The sequence below is a fragment of the Mustela erminea genome, chromosome 13 (genome assembly GCF_009829155.1).
Source record: "Mustela erminea isolate mMusErm1 chromosome 13, mMusErm1.Pri, whole genome shotgun sequence".
NCBI classification, from domain to species: Eukaryota; Metazoa; Chordata; class Mammalia; order Carnivora; family Mustelidae; genus Mustela; species Mustela erminea.
In genome coordinates, this window is record NC_045626.1 from 64,273,166 (window position 1) to 64,286,947 (window position 13,782).

The window sequence follows — 13,782 nt, forward strand, 5'->3', positions numbered from 1 at the left end:
AGTCAATTTAAGTTTTACAACAAAATGGCAGTTCAACCAGGGTGGGGCCGCTCTGGCTGAATAGGCCCTTACAAGACTACTGCCTTGGAAGGGTGGGAGAACCGAGGTGTCTATGTACGTACCAACTCTCATCGGTCATTGGTTGAGAGCTGCTCTGGGAGGAGCTAATTTCTTGCACCCTTGTCCTCCCCTGCACACCGGCACTGATGGCCAGAGATGCCCAGGTGATAGAAACTAGAAGTCAAGCAGAAATGCAAGTGTTGAGGGAATACAGGCAGGTCCCAGACAGCTTCTACTACAATCTCCAGAGGCTGAATGAAGATTCTTGCAGTGGAGACCAAGAGGACTATGTTAATTCAAAAGATTTTGGAGGCAGATGGAGAGTCCTGATGTGTACGAGGGTCCCGATTTAGGTAAGTGTCAGTCAGGGTTGACTAGGGAAGCAGAATCACTGTGAAGGATACAGAGCAAAGGATTACTAGGAGGGTGGATGTTTTGCCGGGGTGTGAGCGGTGGAGCAATATTCACAGGCTACTGCCTCTCCTCTACTGTTGAGCCTGAGCTCGCTCTAGGTTATCCAGATCCACAGTTGGGAAAGAAAGCAACATAGGCAAATTTATACCCATCTCTCCCACGTTAACCTCAGTGCTGGCAGTGACCCCTGGCACAGAAACAATGACGCAGCATTGCATTCAACTTCCAGATCTTCCGTGAGTGTTCCCCTACACCTCATCCTAGCCAAGCCATGCAGGGAAGAGAATTCTGCTAACGTGGTTTAGTTGAGCTCAGGCAAAATGGTATGAAGCCAACCCCAAGTGACTGAGAAGAAAGATTTCTAGAGAAATCTGATGATGAGTTTATTCTGGTTTATAGCTTGTAAGATTGTGGAGCATAGAGGGAAAATGGAGCGTAGAAATGGGAAAATCACATTGCAAAGAATGTGAACACTGCCAGTGATGATGGGCTTGTCCGCCCTTAGGTGGTGGCCACAGCTATTGACTGGAGGAGGGTGAGGCAGAGGCGCGCCCTTCAAAAATCAGCACTGATCTGGGACACTGGCATGGCTGGGGCTTGACATAGAGTTTTCTGCATGACAAGGAAAGGAAGGAAGCAGCTGCTGGGTCAGTACACAAGTCCAGGTGCCGTGGAGTCTGCCACTGAGTCTGCATCAGTGAGCAGGAAGCTCAATCCAAGACTGGGAGGCGGCTGTGAGCAGCCCACGCGAGGACACCCTGGGACGAGGCCACAGCGCCCCTTGCTGGCCACAGGTCAAATTTCAGTCTTTCCCTGAGGGGTTCTTCCATCCAAGACCCCAGCATCGGACAGACAGCGGACAGGATTCCAGCCCCGGAGCTGCCAGCTCTGCTCTGAGAGATGGGGTGCCTGAAGAACGAACAGATGGGGGTTCGTTCCAGGCAGCCGAACGTTTCCATCTTTTCTTTCTTGGCTCCTGCTTCTTGTTACATAACCCTTCTTAATGCTATGTTTAATAATGCATTAACTTGGGGCACCTAGCTGTCTCCGTAGGGGGAGCAGGGGCTCTTGATCTTGTGGTCTTGAGTTCAAGCCCCATGTTGGGTGGTGTAGCGTTTACTTAATTAAAAAAAAATTTAATGCATTCTTTTTTCTGCTTGTTTTGCTTTGCTTTTAGCTATTCAATATATCTGAAATGTATCTTTGCATACAGAGAAGATAGGTAGCTGCATTTTTTTAAAATGTGGCAAGTTCTGGTAAGGCTTAATAACAAAAAACTTAACTACAAGCTTATATTGTGCTTCAAATTTCACTCTTTAAAGGACTGATGATTCTTTTCTGCTCATAATTATTTCTTCAGAGAACAAGCAATTAGATTATTGATGTTTCATCTAATGTTCTTCTCTCATTTGCTAGGATACATAAAACACTTTCAAATTATTTTTGCTATTAAGAAGAGTTAAATGGGGGCGCCTGGGTGGCTCAGTAGGTTAAGCCTCTGCCTTCAGCTCAGGTCGTGATCTCAGGGTCCTGGGAGCGAGCCCCGCATCAGGCTCTCTGCTCAGCGGGGTGTCTGCTTCCCTCTCTCTCTCTGCCTGCCTCTCTGACTACTTGTGATCTCTGTCTGTCAAATAAATAAATAAATAAAGTCTTTTTTAAAAAGGAGTAAAATGTATTAGCTTCTTACAGTTTTTTTTTTAAAGATTTTATTTATTTGACAGAGAGAGATCACAAGTAGGCAGAGAGGCAGGCAGAGAGAGAGAGAGGAGGAAACAGGCTCCCCGCTGAGCAGAGAGCCCGATGTGGGACTTGATCCTAGGACCCTGAGATCATGACCGGAGCCGAAGGCAGCGGCTTAACCCACTGAGCCACCCAGGCGCCCAGCTTCTTACAGTTTAATTGAATGGCAAAACATTACTTACCACAGCAAATGGAAAATCAACTATGTATCTATAATCCAAAAGGTTGTATATCCAGAAAAACATAAATAGCCAAAATAAACAGAATCTTGAATTTCATTTAATATTTGAAATATCATGTCTACTGCCATATCACCCTGAACACGCCCAGTCTGGTCTGAAATATCATCCCACTTCTTTCTGGACATGCTTCATTTGTCAAATGTACTTCTAACTGAGATGTAACTGACATATAACACTGTATTCATTTTAGGTGTGGGATATGATTATATGTTTCTATTGCAAAGAGATTACCACTATAAGTTTGGTTAACTACCATCACCACATATAGGTATTTTTTTTCTTGTGATGAGAACCTTTAAGATTAACTCTCTTAACTTTCAAATACATCACAGTTTTATTAACTAGAGTCCCCATAATGTACATTATATTCCTAGGACTTACTTTTCTTATTTTTTTAAAGATTTTATTGGGGCACCTGGGTGGCTCAGTGGGTTAAAGCCACCGCCTTCGGCTTGGGTCGTGATCCCAGGGTACTGGGATCAAGCCCCACATCAGGCTCTCTGCTCAGTGGAGAGCCTGCTTCCTCCTCTCTCTCTGCCTGCCTCTCCGCCTACTTGTGATCTCTGTCTGTCAAATAAATAAGTAAAATCTTTTTAAAAAAAATTTTATTGGGCGCCTGGGTGGCTCAGTGGGTTGGGCCACTGCCTTCGGCTCGGGTCGTGATCTCAGTGTCCTGGGATCGAGCCCCGCATCGGGCTCTCCGCTCGGTGGTGAGCCTGCTTCCTCCTTTCTCTCTGCCTGCCTCTCTGCCTGCTTGTAATCTCTCTCTGTCAAATAAATAAATAAATAAAATCTTTTTTAAAAAAAAGATTTTATTTATTTGTCAGAGTGAGAGAGCGAGAGAGAGCACAGGCAGACAGAATGGCAGGCAGAGACAGAGAGAGAAGCAGGCTCCCTGCTGAGCAAGGAGCCTGATGTGGGACTCGATCCCAGGACGCTGGGATCATGACCTGAGCCGAAGGCAGTCACTCCACCAAATGAGCCACCCAGGCATCCCAGGACTTACTTTTCTTACAACTAGAAGTTTGTACCTTTTTTTAAAAAAAAAATATTTATTTATTTGAGAGAGAGAGAGAGAGCACAAGCAGGGAGAGCGGCAGAGGCAGAGGGAGAAGCAGGCTCCCCACTGAACAGGGACCCCAATGTGGGGCTCAATCCTAGGACCCCAAGATCATGACCTGAGCTGAAGGCAGACACTTAACCAACTGAGCCACCCAGGTGTCCCTGGAAGTTTGTATCTTTGACTGCCTTCACCCATCTTGCCCACCCAGACTCCTGCTCCCTTATTTTTCCATCATGGACAAGAACTTCATTTCTTCATTCAATAAAGATTGAGGGAATACCATCTGACAGACACATCCAGCAGTGGGGACACAGGTGTCAGCCCCTCAGGGATCTCACATTTTGATGGAAGGAGACAAGCACTGAACAACTAAGCAAATACATCATTTGTAAGGTGGTGACAAAGCAAGGTTGGGACAGAGGGTCATGGGAGTGCTGTCCTGGTTGGGGGCAGGACAGACCTTTCTGGCAGGGAGGCGGGGGCGCCTTAGCAGTAGCAGCTGCGGGGAGGGTGAGTCAGACGGACAAGACGACGACAGCCAGACCGGGGTGGGAAAACCCAATGCAGGTGACCTTAGGTGGAAGGGTGCCCAGAATGTTCTATGAATGTTCTCTGAACAGCCAGACCAGGAGCACTGTGAATAGAGGCAACAAGGTGGCTGAGGAGCAGGCTGAGGGCCTGGAAGCTGTTGTAAGGATTTTAACTTTTCCCTGAGAGAATGGAAAGGTCACCACAAGGGAATTTTCTTTTTTAATGCTCAAGTGCGATTTCTTTTAAAATTGAGGCGGTGGGGGAACTGGGTAGCTCAGTCAGTTAAGCATCCGCCTTCAGCTCAGGTCATGATCCCGGGGTCCTGGGATCGAGCCCCACAATGTTTTCTCCCTCTTCCTCTGCCCCTCTACCCCTAGCTTGTGCTTCCTCTCTGTCTCTCTCTCTCAAATAAATAATAAATAAAATCTTTAAAAACTCAAATCAAATCAAATTGAGATTGTGCCCCAGTTGAAGTCACTACTTATATGACCCAGGTGGTGGCCAAGCCTAAGAGAGAACCACTGGAGTGCCCGAAAAGGCAGGTATCAGACAGAGCTGTGTGCACAACCTGAGACACCTCCCCCCGCCCGCATGCATGTGTCAGGCTCATGTATGTTCTCATTGTTTCTGATATAAATATTTTTAAGAGCTTTGCTCAGCCTCTGTATCTTGGAGAGATCTTACTTCCCACACATAACACAGATGTCTTCGACAAAGGCTTTCCCTCGGGTATTGTGTTTTGGGCTACTTGCAAGTCAGATGGATGTTCTGTCATGGTCAACCCTGGTCAAGGGCTGTTGAGTAGCCACTTCCCACTGAGCTGGAGTCTCATCTTCCCAGTGGTGCTGGCAGGGCAAGGAGAGATGGACAGGGCTGGTCAGCTGGGGGTGTTTGTGTGTGAATCCCATGGAGCCTCTCCCCTGGCCCCAGGCAGCCTCTGGAGGAGTCAGCCTCATCCTCTGTCTGAAAGAGTCCCTGCAGAGCCCCCACAGGCGAGGACTACAAAGGACATGGACCCCTACGGAGTTGAGCAAGCCAAGGTGGGGGTGTGGGGGGGTGGAGGGGGGTAGCAGTCAGAAAGGCTCCTTCAGGAGAGTGGACAGCGCAGTGGTGAGACGGGACAGCAGACAGGAGAAGCCCTGTGCCTTTGTTTAGTTGCTCATCTTAAGCTTCTGGAGGGGGCCCCTGGGTGGCTGAGTCAGTTAAGCATCTGTCTTCGGCTCAGGTCATGACCCCAGGGTCCTGGGATCGAGCTCCACATTGGACTCCCTGCTCATTGGAGAGCATGCTGCTCCCCCTGATTTTACTCTCTCTTGCTATTTTTGTCTGTCAAATAAGTAAATAAAATCTTAAAAAAAAAAAAAAAAGAAGAAGAAGCTTCTGGAAATGATGCCTGGCATTTTAAGCACCAGGGTATTTTGAGTGTGTAACTGGCCATCATGTCAAACCACATCACTCATCCGAAGCAACCAGTGCCATTTCCTCACAGGCCAACCTTCCATCTGGACACACAGGAGTCCAGTGAGCAGCAATGGCTCAGCCTCCTGAAGACATCTGGGCCATTTCCTTGTGTCTCTGGGCTTCGTGTCTTCTCCGTCGTCTTCAGCTTCACACCTGCTCAGCCTGATGCCCAGGGTCCTCCTTTCTTCCCGTCTCTTGGAAATACGGCCAATCCTCTCCCTCCCCTCTGGATTAAATCATATTCCCCGGTGCCTCAACTCGGCCATAAACTTTGTTTATGGTGGATTTTTACCTGCACAGGTGGAAAGTTTAAAAAGTGAAATTATAGATTTTTCTTATATACTTAAAACTATTCATGGAAAATTGCATTCAGACAAAATGTTACTCCATCCCTGACCCCTCTCTTCTCCTTGACTTTGACCTTTATCTTAGGGTTCTCCAGAAAAACAAAACCAATAAGAGATACAGATGGATGGATAGAAGACAGACAGATAGGCACACCTGGGTAGCTCAGTTGATTAAGTGGCTGCCTTTGGCTCAGGTCATGATCCCAGGGTTCTGGCATCGAGCCCCACATCAGGCTCCCTGCTCAGTGGAGAGCCTGCTTCTCCCTCTCCTTCTGCCTATTGCTCTGCCTACTTGTGTTCTCTATCAAATAAATTTTTAAAAATTTAAGAAGACAGATAGAGGGGCACCTGGGTGGCTCAGTGGGTTAAAGCCTCTGCCTTCAGCTCAGGTCATGATCTCAGAGTCCTGGGATCGAGTCCCGCATCGGGCTCTCTGCTCAGGGGGGAGCCTGCTTCCTCCTCTCTCTCTCTGCCTGCCTCTCTGCCTACTTGTGATCTCTGTCAAATAAATAAATAAATAAAATCTTAAAAAAAAAAAGACGACAGATAGATATAGCAATATCTAGAGACTTATGGTAAGGTATTGCTTCATGTGATCACAGAGGCTGAGAAGTCCTGCCATCTGCTATCCGCAAGCTGGAAGCCCCACAGACTGGAGGTGTGGTTCAAAGGCGCAGGAGCTGGGGAGTGGGGAGTGGGCAATGGTGTAGATTCTAGTCCAAATCTGAAGGCTCGGGGACCAGGAGCACCCAGTGCAGAGGAAGATCAATGTCCCAGCTCATGCAGACAGTGGGAGGGAGAGTAGCTCCAACCTTCCCCTGCCTTTGTGTTCTGTGCAGACCCTTGATGGATCAGATGACGCCCGCTGGGGACGTGCACATAGGGAAATGGCTGTTCAAGTCCCTCACATCCTCTGTGATATCTATTATTAAAAGAACAGAAAATTACAAATGTGGGTGAGGATGTGGAGAAATGGGAACCCTGTGCCCTTGGTGGGAAGGCAAAATGGTACAGCTATTATAGAACATGTACTGAGGAGCCTCAAAAAATGAAAAACAGAATTACCATTTAATCAAGTAATTCCACTTCTGGGCATATAGCCTAAGAATTGAAAATAAGATCTCAAAGACATATTTGCACAACTGTGTTCATAGCAGCATTATTTACAACAGTTAAAAGGTAGAACCAACATTTGTCCATCGATCGGCATATGAGTAAACAAAATATGGTCTATCCATACCATGGAACATCATTCAGCCATAAAAAGAAAAGACGGACCTTGAGAACATTTTAGTAACAGGCATATGGTGGATGTGAAGTGGCTTCTCATTATGGTTTTGGTTTTCATTTCCCTAATGATGAGTGATTTTTGAACAATTTTTTCACGTACTCCTTGGCCTGTGGCCAGTGATTTTTGAACAATTTTTTCATGTACTCCTTGGCCTGTGGTCAGTCATTCTGTATCTTTAGGGAAATGGCTGTTCAAGTCTTTTGCTCATTTTTTAAACTGGATTGTTGGTTTTGTTTTTTTTTTTTAAAGATTATATTTATTCATTTTATTTTATTATTATTTTTTAAGATTTTATTTATTTGTTAGAGAGAGAGAGATACAGAGCGCAAGCACAGGCAGACAGAGTGGCAGGCTAGAGGCAGAGGGAGAAGCAGGCTCCCTGCCAAGAAAGGAGCCCGATGTGGGACTTGATCCCAGGATGCTGGGATCATGACCTGAGCCGAAGGCAGCCGCTTAACCAACTGAGCCACCCAGGCGTCCCTGTATTTATTCATTTTAGAGAAAGAGAGCTCATGTGTGAGTAGGGGGAAGGGCAGAGGGAGAGAGAGAGAGAGAGAGAATCTCAAGCAGACTCCCCACAGAGTGTGGAGCCCAACACGGGGCTTGATCCCAGGACCCTGAGATTGTGACCTGAGAGAAATCAAGAGTTGGACACTCAGCCAACTTGTGCCATCCTGGCATCCCTGTGTTAGGATTTTTGGCTTTGGGTTGTAGGAGTTCTTTCTATACCCTGGATATCAATCCTGTATCACGTATTTGATTTGCAAATATTTTCTCCCATTCTGTGTATTGCCTCTTCACTCTCGACTGTGTCCTTTGACTCAAATAAGTTTTAGATCTGATGTAGTCTGATTTGTCTATTTTTTCTTTTGTTATCTGTGCTTTTGGTGCGATACCCAAGACATCGTTGCCCACAAGTTTTAGTACATTGTGTTATCATTTCCATTCATCTTAAATATTTTCTAATTTCTTTTGTGATTTCTTTTTTTGCCCCATTGACTATTTAGGAACATGTCCAATTTCCACATATTTGTGAATTCCCCAAATTTGCTTCTGTGATTTCTTTCTTATTTCGGTCCTTTGCAGTGAGAGAATGTACTTTGTGTTATCTCAATCCCTTTAAATTTAGGAAGACTGATTTTATCACCTCCCATAAGGGCTATCTTGGGGAATGTTCCACGTGCGCTTGAGAAGAATGTGTACACTGCTATTGTCGAGTGGATGGACTGTTCTAGAGATGTCTGTTGGCTTTTGTTGGCTTACGAAATTCTTCAGATCCTCTATTGCCTTGTTCAGCTTCCGTCTACTTCTTCCATGTACTACTGAAAGTGGAGTATTGGGAGCTGAGACTAATATAAGACTGTACATTATGCACTGGAATTAACATTTTAAAACTTAGTAAAATTAACATAACAAAAAATATTATAATGAACCCAGAATGAAAAGTTTCAATAAACAGCCAGAAAAGAAAAAAAAAAAAAAAAAGAGGAAGAAGAAGGAAAACTGGGATATCAGAGTCTCCAACCACTATTACCAGATGAAGGAACCTGTTTGAATAAATCCTGAATACGGTTTGTGATCCTTGGGATCCAAACAAGGGTGGGAGGAGCATATGAGAAGCGAACAGTCTACTCCCCCAAAAGGAAAAAAAAAAAAAAAAGAGGGTAATGTCAGGATAACATTAGCCCACCTTACATCACTCCCTCAAAATGAAAGAGTTAAAGTCTGAGGAAAATACCGCCACCCCCTGCAAGCCTCCTGTCCCCTTCCCCGAGGCTTCGTTTTTCACCAGAGGTAAGGCACAGGGAGGCTGGAAGTTGGGGAGCAAGCAGTCTACGCTGGACTATGTGGAATGCCGCTGAAGCCGATGGAGCTGCAAGGATAATTGTCTTTACAGGCCACCCACAACCCTCCCCGCCATTCCAGGAACCACCCTCTAACTGGGAAGTGTGCGCAAGTGCCTCAAATCCGCACTCTCCTCTCATTTTCTGCATCTCAAGAGGCACGGGCTTCCGAATGTTCTACCTTCTGACGATCTAGTTCGAGCTCGGCTTCAGCTCACCAGAGGTCAGATCTGGCCCCCAGAGTCGCCCCTCTGGCCGCAGGTGTCCGCCCCCATCTCCATCACCTACCCATTGGACCAATGCGAACACCTTTCAACAAGGCCGCCAGGGGGCAGTACAGAGTCGCATTTGCTCCTTGTTACTCCAAGTGTGGTCCGTCTGTAGGGTGGCAGCCACGACACCCCCTGGGAGCTTTAAAAACAAAAACAAAAAACTCGTTTCCGGGGCCAGCTCAGACGTGCTGCATGTGAATCCACACTTTCCCCAGGTCTCTGGCATTCTCTGCACGCCGAAGACTGAGAAAGCACGTCCTTAGCCCTCATCATCTGGTTCAGCCTCACCGGCTGAGAGGCTTGCCTGCAAACCACGCGTTTGGGCAAGCGGAGAAGTCACTTCCCCTTGGTCTCTGGCGCCACTGGGTTGTAAACTGCACACCCCTTCCCTCCTAGGTAGTCTGGGCTGTTTTGACATCTTGACCAAGTCTCCCACTGGATCTTTGCAGCCCTGCTTCCTTGATGACTTGCGGTCCCTCCTCCCGCATCCAGTCCCCGCCCCCTTTGCCCCCCTGCCACCCCCATCCTTCACTTTCAAAGCCCTCACCCCCCCAGGACTTGGAGGCCTCTCCCTCTGCCTGGGGCTGTTGCTGCCCTCCCGTAGTTCCCTCCATCCCAGGAACCCGTGAGATTTGCTGCCCAGGGAAACAGACAGGCATTGGACATTGCTGGCGGCATTCTTCTTCCCTTAAAACTGCCAGGACAGGTGGGTGAACAGGACTGGCTTTGTCTCCTGTTCGTCTATTTCAACCAAGGCTTAAGAAATACCGTGAATACAAATGGCTTTTAGGCCAGGCCTGAATCCAGTCCAGTGAAGGGATGGGGGCAGTCCTGGGTGGGTCAGAGCTGCCACTGCACCAGCTGAGGAAGCCCAGCCCACGGGGTGCCTTGTAACTCAATCTCAATTGTTAAGCGTCTGCCTTAAACTCAGGTCTTGATCCCAGGGTTTGGGGATTGAGTCCCGCCCCCATCGAGCCCCGCCCCCTCCCGGCCCCTCATCCTGCGCCCTGATGAGCAGGAAGCCTGCTTCTCCTTTTCCCACTCCCCCAGCTTGTGTTCCCTCTCTTGTTGTCTCTCTCTCTCTCTCTCTGTGTGTCAAATAAATAAATAAAATCTTTATAAAAGAAAGCAAGCCCAGGCCAGCCTGTGTGAGTCCTCAGGATGCAGTCAAACCTGGATTTTCAACCTTGCAACCATGGGAGGATGTGGTCTGTGGCAGTGATCCCCAAAGACCATGGCAAGACAGCTAGGGTTCCTGAGTTTAGGTCCAGCCCCTCCTTCACTCTGAGACCTGGGGCTGTCCCAGGTAGAACCACAGTTTCAGAACCGTGGACACTGGCTGAGTGTGTCACACCCACACAGGGTTGCTGGGGCGTGGGGAGCAGCTTCAACCTGGACCCCTGGGACAAACCGGGCCCCAGGTCCAAAGGTGCAGGAAGCCTGAGGTCAGAGGCCAGAGCGGGTTCAGTATCACAATAAGGAAAAGCTGGACTGAATCGGGGGCTTCCCAAGGTCTGCCCCTGTCCCCTATATGACGTCTGCTAGGGTGCTTGGCCCCGTTACTGTTCCGTGCCTTGTCCATTTCCCTGTTGACCCTGAACTCTCCAGGACGCAGTGCCTGGCCCTCAGGGATGCTGGGTCACTAAGTGTGGGACCCAGGGATCCAAACAGAATCACAATCCTGCATGGAGTCCAACCTCACTTGGCCCTCATGAGCTCCATGTGCGAGGAGGAAGTCAGAATGTCTGTTACAGCATCCGGGACCATGGTTGGACAGATGCCAAGGAAACACCCGAATCCATGAGGGCATATGGCACCCATGAAATTCACTCTGGGGGACACTAGAGGAAACCTTACAAAGATGGACAAGCCACCAGGACCTCACTGCTCCAGGATACACCAGGATCTAGAGGATCTAAAACAAGGGGTGGTTTCAAACTTGAACTCCAGGTCTGCCAACCGTGAAGGGCAGGTGGATTTGACAGCTAGCTTCAGCTGGAATGCACAGACAAACCAGTGTGTTGCTAGATAGCATTTTCCTCAAGTTTTCCTATCAAAATTCCCACTAAGAAAGGCATTTCCCATCATCATCCAGAGTACTGATATGAATTTCGATAACTGAAACCAAATCCTGTGAACCGTCAGCACCCCGCTCCTTGCACTGGACCCTCTCTGTTCTCCCCACTGCTCTAGGCTACTTCACTTTTGCAAAATGCTAGTTGCAACTGACCAAACTGCTGTAACAGCCCTCTGAGTGACAAGACAAACTTCGAAACGTGACAGTTGATATAACTAGGGTGTCATTTATTTTTTTGCTAGCCGGTGATTTTTTTCCTTGGCCCCACCAGACGGACCAGCTGGTGGGTATACTAACAAGAACAGCAATAAGAGGGGCGCCTGGGTGGCTCAGTGGGTTAGGCCTCTGCCTTCGGCTCGGGTCATGATCCCAGGGGCCTGGGATCGAGTCCCGCGTTGGGCTCTCTGCTCAGCAGGGAGCCTGCTTCTCCTCATCTCTCTCTCTGTCTGTCTCTCTGCCTATTTGTGATCTTTCTCTCTGTCAAATAAATAAATAAAATCTTTAAAAAAAAAAGAACAGCAATAAGAAATGTGATCGTAACAGCCGTCCTCCATATGCGTTATGCTCGCTGTACTTTTCCATTTAAAAAGCACATTCGCCATCCACAAAAATAGACTCAAAAGGGATGAAGACTTAAATGGGAGACAGGAATCCATCCAAATCCTTAAGGAGAACACAGGCAGCAGCAACCACTGTGACCTCGGCTGCAGCAACTTCTTGCTAGACACGCCTCCAAAAGCAAGGGAAACAAAGGCAAAGATGAACTATTGGGACTTCATCAAGAAAAAAACGTCTGCACAGCAAAGGAAATAGTCGACAAAACCAAAAGACAACTGACAGAATGGGAGAAGATAAGTGAAAATGCCTTATCAGATAAAGGGCTAGTATCCAAGATCTATAAAGAACTTCTTAAACTCTACACCCAAAGAACAAATAATCCAATCAAGAAATGGGCAGAAGACATGAACAGACATTTCTCCAAGACAAACATCCAAATGGCCAAGAGATAAATGAAAAAATGCTCAACATCACTCGGCATCAGGGAAATACATATCGAAACCATAATGAGATACCACCTCACACCAATCAGAATGGCTAAAATTAACAAGTCAAGAAATGACAGGTGGTGGTGAGGATGTGGAGAAAAGGGAACCCTCCTGTCTTGTTGGTGGGAATGCAAGCTGGTGCAGCCATTCTAGAAAACAGTATGAAGCTTCCTCAAAAAGTTGAAAATAGAGCTACCCTATGACCTAGCAATCACACTACTGGGTATTTACCCAAAAGAAACAAATGCAGTGATCTGAAGGGGCATGTGTACCCCAATGTTTGTAGCAGCAATGCCCACAATAGCCAAACTATGGAAAGAGCCCAGATGTCCAACAACAGATGAATGGATAAAGAAGATGAGGTATAGACTTATAATGGAATACTACTCAGCCCATCAAAAAATGAAATTGTGCCATTTGCAACAACATGGATGAAACTAGAGGGTATTATGCTAACGAAATAAGTCAATCAAAGAAAGACAATTATCATATGATCTCTCTGATATGAGGAATGTGAGAAACAAAACAGAATCATAGGGGAAGAGGAAAAAATAAAACAAGACAAAATCAGAGAGGGAGACAAACCATAAGAGCCTCTTAATTATGGGAAACAAACTGAGGGTTGCTGGAGGGGAGGGGGTACCTGGGTGATGGACATTAAGGAGGGCATGTGATGTCAATAGCCAAACTATGGAAAGAACCTAGATGTCCATCAACAGATGAATGGATAAAGAAGATAAGGTATATATTACAATGGAATACTATGCAGCCATCAAAAGAAATGAAATCTTGCCATTTGTGATGACGTGGATGGAACTAGAGGGTATTATGCTTAGCAAAATAAGTCAATCGGAGAAAGACAACTATCATATGATCTCCCTGATACGAGGATGTGGAGAGGCAACGTGGGGGGTTTGGGGGTAGGAAAAGAATAAATGAAACAAGATGGGATTGGGAGGGAGACAAACCATAAGAGACTCTTAATGTCACAAAACAAACTGAGGGTGGCCAGGGGGAGGGGAGTAGGGAGAGGGAGGTGGGGTTATGGACATTGGGGAGGGTATGTGCTATGATGAGTGCTGTGAAGTGTGTAAACCTGGCGATTCACAGACCTGTACCCCTGGGGCTAATAATACATTATATGTTTATTTAAAAAATAAAATAATTTAATAATTTAAAAAAAAAAGAAGGACTAGGTACCAGGGTGGAGGAGAAAGCCAAGGCAGAACTTGGGAACCATAAAAATTAATAGAAAATTATATCTGAATATAGTTTATTTGAATAGTATAGCACAAAATAAAAATACCATGGTGGTTTAAAAAAAAAAAAAAGGAGGGCACGTGATGTAAGGAGCACTGGGTGTTATATAAGACTGATGAATCACTGACCTCTGC

At 46.7% G+C, this 13,782-nt stretch overlaps 1 long non-coding RNA gene across 3 annotated transcripts in view; it reads right to left on the bottom strand.

The window, feature by feature from the left end:
* LOC116571625 overlaps positions 1-13,782 on the bottom strand; it is a 33,495-nt gene continuing 19,713 nt past the window's right edge. For all 3 annotated transcript variants that reach the window (XR_004277930.1, XR_004277929.1, XR_004277931.1), the window contains 2 exons: positions 9,282-9,404; positions 1-1,383 (listed from right to left, as the gene is read on the bottom strand). This is a non-coding gene — a long non-coding RNA (uncharacterized LOC116571625). The remainder of the gene's footprint in view (positions 1,384-9,281; positions 9,405-13,782) is intronic.